Below are 6,739 nucleotides of genomic sequence, written 5' to 3' on the forward strand. Positions count from 1 at the left end.
AGAGAGTCCCAAAGAAGGTGGATCCAAAGAGGAACACACCAAGGCACATCATAAATACATTACCACAGATTAAAATGAAGGAGAGAATTCTAGAAGCAGCAAGAGATAAGGGGACAGTCACCTACAAAGGAGTTCCCATCAGAATGTCAGCTGATTTCTCAAAAGAGACCTTACAGACAAGAGGGGGCTGGAAAAAAATATTCTAAGTCATGAAATGCAAGGACCTATATCCAAGATTGTTCTATTCAGCAAAGCTATCATTTAGAATGGAAGGACAGATAATGTGCTTCTCAGATAAGATCAAACTCAAGGAGTTCATCATCACCAAGCCCTTATTATATGAAATGTTAAAGGGACTTACCTAAGAAAAAGAAGATAAAAAAGATGAACAGTGAAAGGACAGCAAACTCACAGTTATTAACAACCACACCTAAAACAAAAGCAAACTAAGAGGACAGCTAGATCAGTAGCAGAACCATAGAAATGAAGATCACATGGAGGGTTAGCAACAGGGGAGTGGGAGAAGGAGAAGGGGGTAGAAGGTACAGAAAATAAGTAGCATAGATGGTAGGTAGAAAATAGATAGGGGGAGGGCAAGAATAGTAGGGGAAATATAGAATCTAAAGAACCTGAGACACATGGTCATAAACTAAAGGGGGGGGTAATGGTAGGGACGGGGGTGTGCAGGGTGGAGGGGAATTAAGGGGGGAATGGGACAACTGTAATGGCATGATCAATAAAATAAAAAAAAGGCTCCACCATTGAGAGGCTTTCAGGTTAGATCTGAAAGACTGAAGAGGAGAAGAAGCAGTTAACATCCTCTGGTGGTGGTAGGGAAACACAGAAGTTATGTGTCAGTACATGAGAGAATCACTCACTTTGATATTCCTGGAAGGGGAATTCATTAAAAATTGGTTTTGGATATTTTCTGCAGTTTCTGAGTCATGTCAAGGGACATATCTGTCTGATATTTGCTCTTTAAGCCTTTCTGATAATTTTCTAAACAAACCTAATTTTCTATGTTGTAATCTATTTCTGTTAAAATATCTCAGGTATTTAAAATACTTAGTTATTTCTCTAACACTTTAAATATGATTAATTTCTGATTAAAAATTTATATCCACAACAATAACTGTATTCCTTATGTGTATGCGTAAATGTACCTACACATATTCATCTCTTGATAAAAAGGAGTTATTTAGAGAAGATATACTAGCAAACTAATGCTAGAATTGCTTTTTAGCAATAATTTCTATGAAATCAGAGTTCAGTTTATATCACTAAATTTTTTTCTAAAATTTCTCTTGTTATAGTTCATGATTTTTCCCAGTGGCATGGAAAAAGGGTGTTTGCAGATACATTTTAAATAATTTCTGAAATGGTAAATTAAAAATAAAATATTAAATATAGTCTATTTCCTTCTGATTCTGTTCAAAATCAAAGAGGGAATTGTTGGTAAAAAAAAACCTTGCTTTAATATTTATGTTACTTTCTTAAAAATCATTTGGAAAATTTTAAATTTATCCCTCTCTTTACATTTTTAAAATATAGAATCCAGTAACTATACTTGTTTATGAAGATAATATCTATGCTATCATTTAAAACACCATCTTGATAATTAACTCCGCTCCCCAGATCTTTTGATAAGAATTTAATGCAGTCCTTAAGAAATGACAGTTCAGCCCTGACCAGTGTGGCACAGCAGATTGGGTGTCATATTGCAAAGTAAAAAGTCGTAAGTTCAGTTCCTGGTCAGGGCACATGCCTGAGTTGTGGACCAGGTCCCCAGCTTGGAGTGTGCCAGAGTCAACCGATCGATGTCTCTCTCACACAGTGATGTTTCTTTCCCTTTTTCTCCCTCAGTTTCTCTCTAAAAATAAATAAATAAAATATATATTTTAAAATAACAATTCATTGATGTAGGGATAATTTCTTAGAATAAAAATCACAAATCTCTAAAACCTCCAACAGACTTGGAAGTATGTAAAGTATTGGATTAAATATCAAATGTACATGAAAGTATATAAAATAATTCTAAAACTCTTGAAAGGGATAATTATTTTCACTTACTTATCATTACTGACTTATGTAATTCTGGACAACCAGTACTCACTGTCACCCAGACCTGACTGACACTGTCTATGGACTCAGTTCTCCCCTTGGTCCTCACAGAGAACTAGCAGGCATTTTCTACTCCTTTTTCCGCACACCAGTGCCTTTTTCTCCAACTGATTTATAATTCTTCTTGAAACTACCCTTTATTCTCCCATAGAAGATGGAAGAAAATAAATTATTTAACATCATCTCTTGTTGCCACAGTCTCTCAAATGGCTTTATCACATTCTGAGTATCTTTTTATGACGCAAATATGATCACACCGTAATTCCTGCTTGAACCATTCAGTAGAAGTCCAATACCTCAATATAATTTATGTACCTTTCTCTGTTCAGGTTTCCACTTAGTCAATGAGCCTTATAGCTGCCTCTTCATTCTTTTGTCTAGACTTAATTACTTATAATTTCCTGAATATGTGAGGTTACCTCCAGAACAGCTACATAATTTTACTGAGAGGAGTGAGAGTAGAGGGACTGAGAAAGGAGAGGCTCTGGAAGATATTTAGGGAGCTGTAGACACTCACATGCTCTTCATTTGACAGCCAATGAGAATAATTTTTCAAAGAAGTGATGGTAAGTAGATAGATTGTGGGAGTGATCACTGAGAGGAGGCACAGTTCTTCCTTCCACTACAGATATATGCCCCTGTGAAAAACCTTCAAACCTGAGTGGATGCCCTCGCTTTTGCTTTTCCACACTATGTATCTTCGCTCTTTTGATTAACACTTGTCACATTGATTTTTGTCACACTCGTCACAATCACAATAATGATTTTTTCAAGTTTATTTTTATTGCAGATAATATATGAATACTTTTGTTTCAATGAATAGAAATAACATATTTACTACAGTAAAAGTTTTATCCTTTAACTGTAATGTATTGCCTCTCAATTGCCATTGATAGGACTGCCAACAGAGTATTTGCACACCCAAGTATAATGTTTGTTACTTTTCAATTTAGTCAGTCTTTACGTATTTTAAGTATGAAGATTTTTATTTAAAATATTTCGAAAAATATTCCTTTTATTAAAAGTTTACTGACTAATGAATAGGGTAAAGCATAGGAGAATATATCACTTAATGCCTGATGTTTTAGTAATGAACTAGTAAGTGATATAATAATTCAGAATACAGAACAGATAGGTTACAAAAAAGTTTATTATAGTATTTTCTGTTGAATTAAGTGTTCTACATTATATATTTTTAAAATACTTTAAACTACTTTGCTACTAAATTATCATCAACTACGAGGTCTGTCTGGAAAAAGTGCAGCCATTCTTAATAAACAAGAATGATTTGCACAACATTGATGTAACCTGGCAGCCAAGGAGAATGAATTGGAATTCACATGTGTGCACAATGATGACATCACTGTACTAGTCAATGGGGGTGGTAGACTCTGTTGAGAGAGCATGTGCACTGTGTGGTTGTATCAATCAGAATGAATGAGGGAGTAGAACAACAAATCTGCGTCAAATTGTGAGTTAGGCTTAAACATTCCTCCACAGAAACAATTTGCTATTCAAAAGGATTTCAGGGCAATACACGACGAGTGCAGCACAAATAAAAGTGTGGCACAAACATTTCAAAGATGGTTGAAAAATCTGTTGAAAGTGATCTATGTCCTGGAAGGCCTGCAAAGCTTTTTTGGCAAAGTGACAAATCACCCAGGTAACTCAACTCCACTATATCCCAGATGTAGTGCTCTGCAACTTCTGGCTCTTCCCAAAACTAAAATCACCTTTGAAAAGGAGGGATTTTAGACCATCAGTGAGATTCAGGAAACTATGATGGGGCAGCTGATGATGATCCCAACAAAGAATTTTGCAGTGTTTTGAACAGTGGGAGAGATGCTGGGAGGACTGTGTGAGGTCCCAGGGTGCTGACTTTGAAGGGGACTGAGATGTCCTTGTCTTATTATGTACAATGTTTCTTGTATCTTGTATCTCCTTCAATAAAGGTCTTTATTTTTCATATTACAGGGCTGGACACTTTATGCACAGACCTCATGTATGTTTTTAGGTCAATAACTATTAATTTCATAACAGTTTATTAACTAACACAGTAAAGTCACTGTTCCATTTACCTTTTAAGGTGGGGAATTTTGCTGGCTCTGGAAATGTTCAGTTCCCTCTCCTCCATAACAGTATCTGAATTCTGCATCTTCATTTGATTTGACACAAGTATTTCAGTGAGTGCGTCAGCCTCTTAAGTGTCTCTATTTTTACTTTTGTTGTCTCCCCAAGGAAATTGGAACAATTTTTCTACAGGCAGTACAGGTCTTGGGTTCTCTTAAGGATGCCTTGGATCTTGCTGAAGAGTCACCCCTGGCCTCTACCAGATCTCAGGATGCAAGGATCCTACTGTTGCTTTTTGCATTGTTCCACCTGCCAATATCAGTAACAAGCAGCCCCTTCTTTAAAATGTTGAGCATTTTAAATAAAATGTTTGACCAGCACTCTGATGCAATTCAATGACATTGAGATGTTCTGAGGTAGTGTTTACCCATGTATCTGATCTTCAGTTTGTGAGAAATGGAATAATATTGTATTGAAATATTTAAAGATACAAGGACTTGCACTAACCTTAATTACTCTAGAAATCATTTTTAAAATTATTTATTGTATCTAATCTAGAACTATTTGTAATTCTATCTTCTTCTAAAAATGCCTCACCCAAAAACATATTTTGAACATACTTTGCTGTTGGTTTCTTTTATACAAATTTGAAATAAAACTTTTACATGCAATCAATTCATTTGGTGGTTACTTGACCAGGTTATTTTAATAATTTTATTCTAGGTTAAAAATCATTTTTAAGAAATCATTTCCATTTACAAAATGAAAATGATTTCTTCTAGAAGCGCAGTAGGAAACAATCAAACATAATTACTTACTTCAGATATTATCTTATTAATGCTATTTTCATTGCACAGCTTTCTTAGCCTTATTGTTAGAATTTAAAAATGCTTATTTTTCACTTGCATTTAAGAATAATTGCAAACTTTCTTTTCATTCATGGGTGTATAAATATCAAAAATTAATGGCTTACTATAATTCTGTTACTAGTATTTGCTTTTATTCTTTGATTATTGACTAGAGAGTTGGAATTTAGAACAGGGTAGACAAATATTGCTTCTGGAATTTGAGATTACTGGGAAAGTTTAACTGAACTGAGACACATGAGGGTCAACATGTAAGAATCAACCTTCATAATGTAGCCAGAGGCTATTTCATGAAAGTCGTAACGTGTTAAAGATGATCTCACTATTGGAATTGAGGTGAAAAAGGAGCAGAGATAAAGAGTTCTTCAGCCCTGGCCAGTGTGACTAAGTTGATTGGAGCATCAACTCATAGACTGAAAGGCTATGGGTTCAATTCCCAGTCATGGCACATATCTGGGTTGCAGGTTTGATCCCCAGTCAGGGCACATATGAGCAGATAACCAATCAATATAATATCCCTCTCTCTCCCCACCATCTCTCTATCTTTCTCCTCCCTTATTCTCTCTCTAAAGCAATTAAATAAAATGTACTCAGGCAAGAATAAAAAATAAATTTCTTCAGCAGGTGTTTGAAAATCCATTTCCACAGGTAGTTCTTCTTCTTTTGATTTATTTTGAAGACCTTCCCAATCTTCAGGTAATAGAGTAATATATTTCTCAAAATAATAAATTAAAAAGTTAAGTTGTATTGGTCAACATGGCCTATCCAAAAGAAATGTCAGATTTATTTAATAACCCAATGAGATTAGATACAATAAATTGAGCCAATAGTAGCTAGTCATTTTATTCTGTTTTGGAAGAAATTATACAATTGAGATTGAGCCTCGTCTGAGGAGAGGAACTAATGCGAAGCTGGTTCTATTTTTTCTTTTTTTGCTTTCTATTTTGTAACAGTTTTAGAGTTTTAGAATTGCAAAACAGTGCTCCAGTATGGCCTTCACCTAACTTCCTCTGATGTTAGTATCTGACCTCACCATTGCTCTTTACCTAAAAATTATATTTTGATGGACAAATGTTGGTAGAGAATTTAGGGTTTCAAAAAGAAGCATCCATTTTTTAAATTTACTTGCTATTTATTCAGTGCTTTGGGAATTATGTTTACTAGATTACAATAGAGAGTAGCCCCAACTTGTGGTGCCAAGCACTGTTTTAAGTGCTGGAGATAACACAATAAACACAACAGACAAAATTAGTGCACTCATGGAGATTACCATTTAAAGTAAAAACAGACAAAGGGTAAAACAAATAAATTATACAGCATGATGGATTATGCTGAGTAGTATTGGCAAAATTAAAGCAGGTAAGGGAGAGGGGTAGTGCCAGAGAAGAGGGGTTTTAATTCTAAATGATGTAGTCAAGGAATGCCTCTCTGATGTTAAATATAAGCAAAGTTATGGAAGAGTTTCCTATTTGAGCCCTGGTATACCTGAGGCATGCTTTCAGGGAAGAAGGACAGCAAGAATGAAGATCAGGAAGCAAGAACTTAGATAGACATCTCCAATAATAGGAGCTGTATTAGTAAAACAGAAGGATGAGGGCATGCCCAGACAGCTCCTGCCTTTTGACTTTTGTGCCTACTGTTTGCTCTACCTAAAACACTCTTCCTCCAGAAGTAAACTTAGT

Source organism: Artibeus jamaicensis, unplaced genomic scaffold (assembly GCF_021234435.1).
Source record: "Artibeus jamaicensis isolate MK-2021 breed Jamaican fruit bat unplaced genomic scaffold, CSHL_Jam_final scaffold_286, whole genome shotgun sequence".
NCBI lineage: Eukaryota > Metazoa > Chordata > Mammalia > Chiroptera > Phyllostomidae > Artibeus > Artibeus jamaicensis.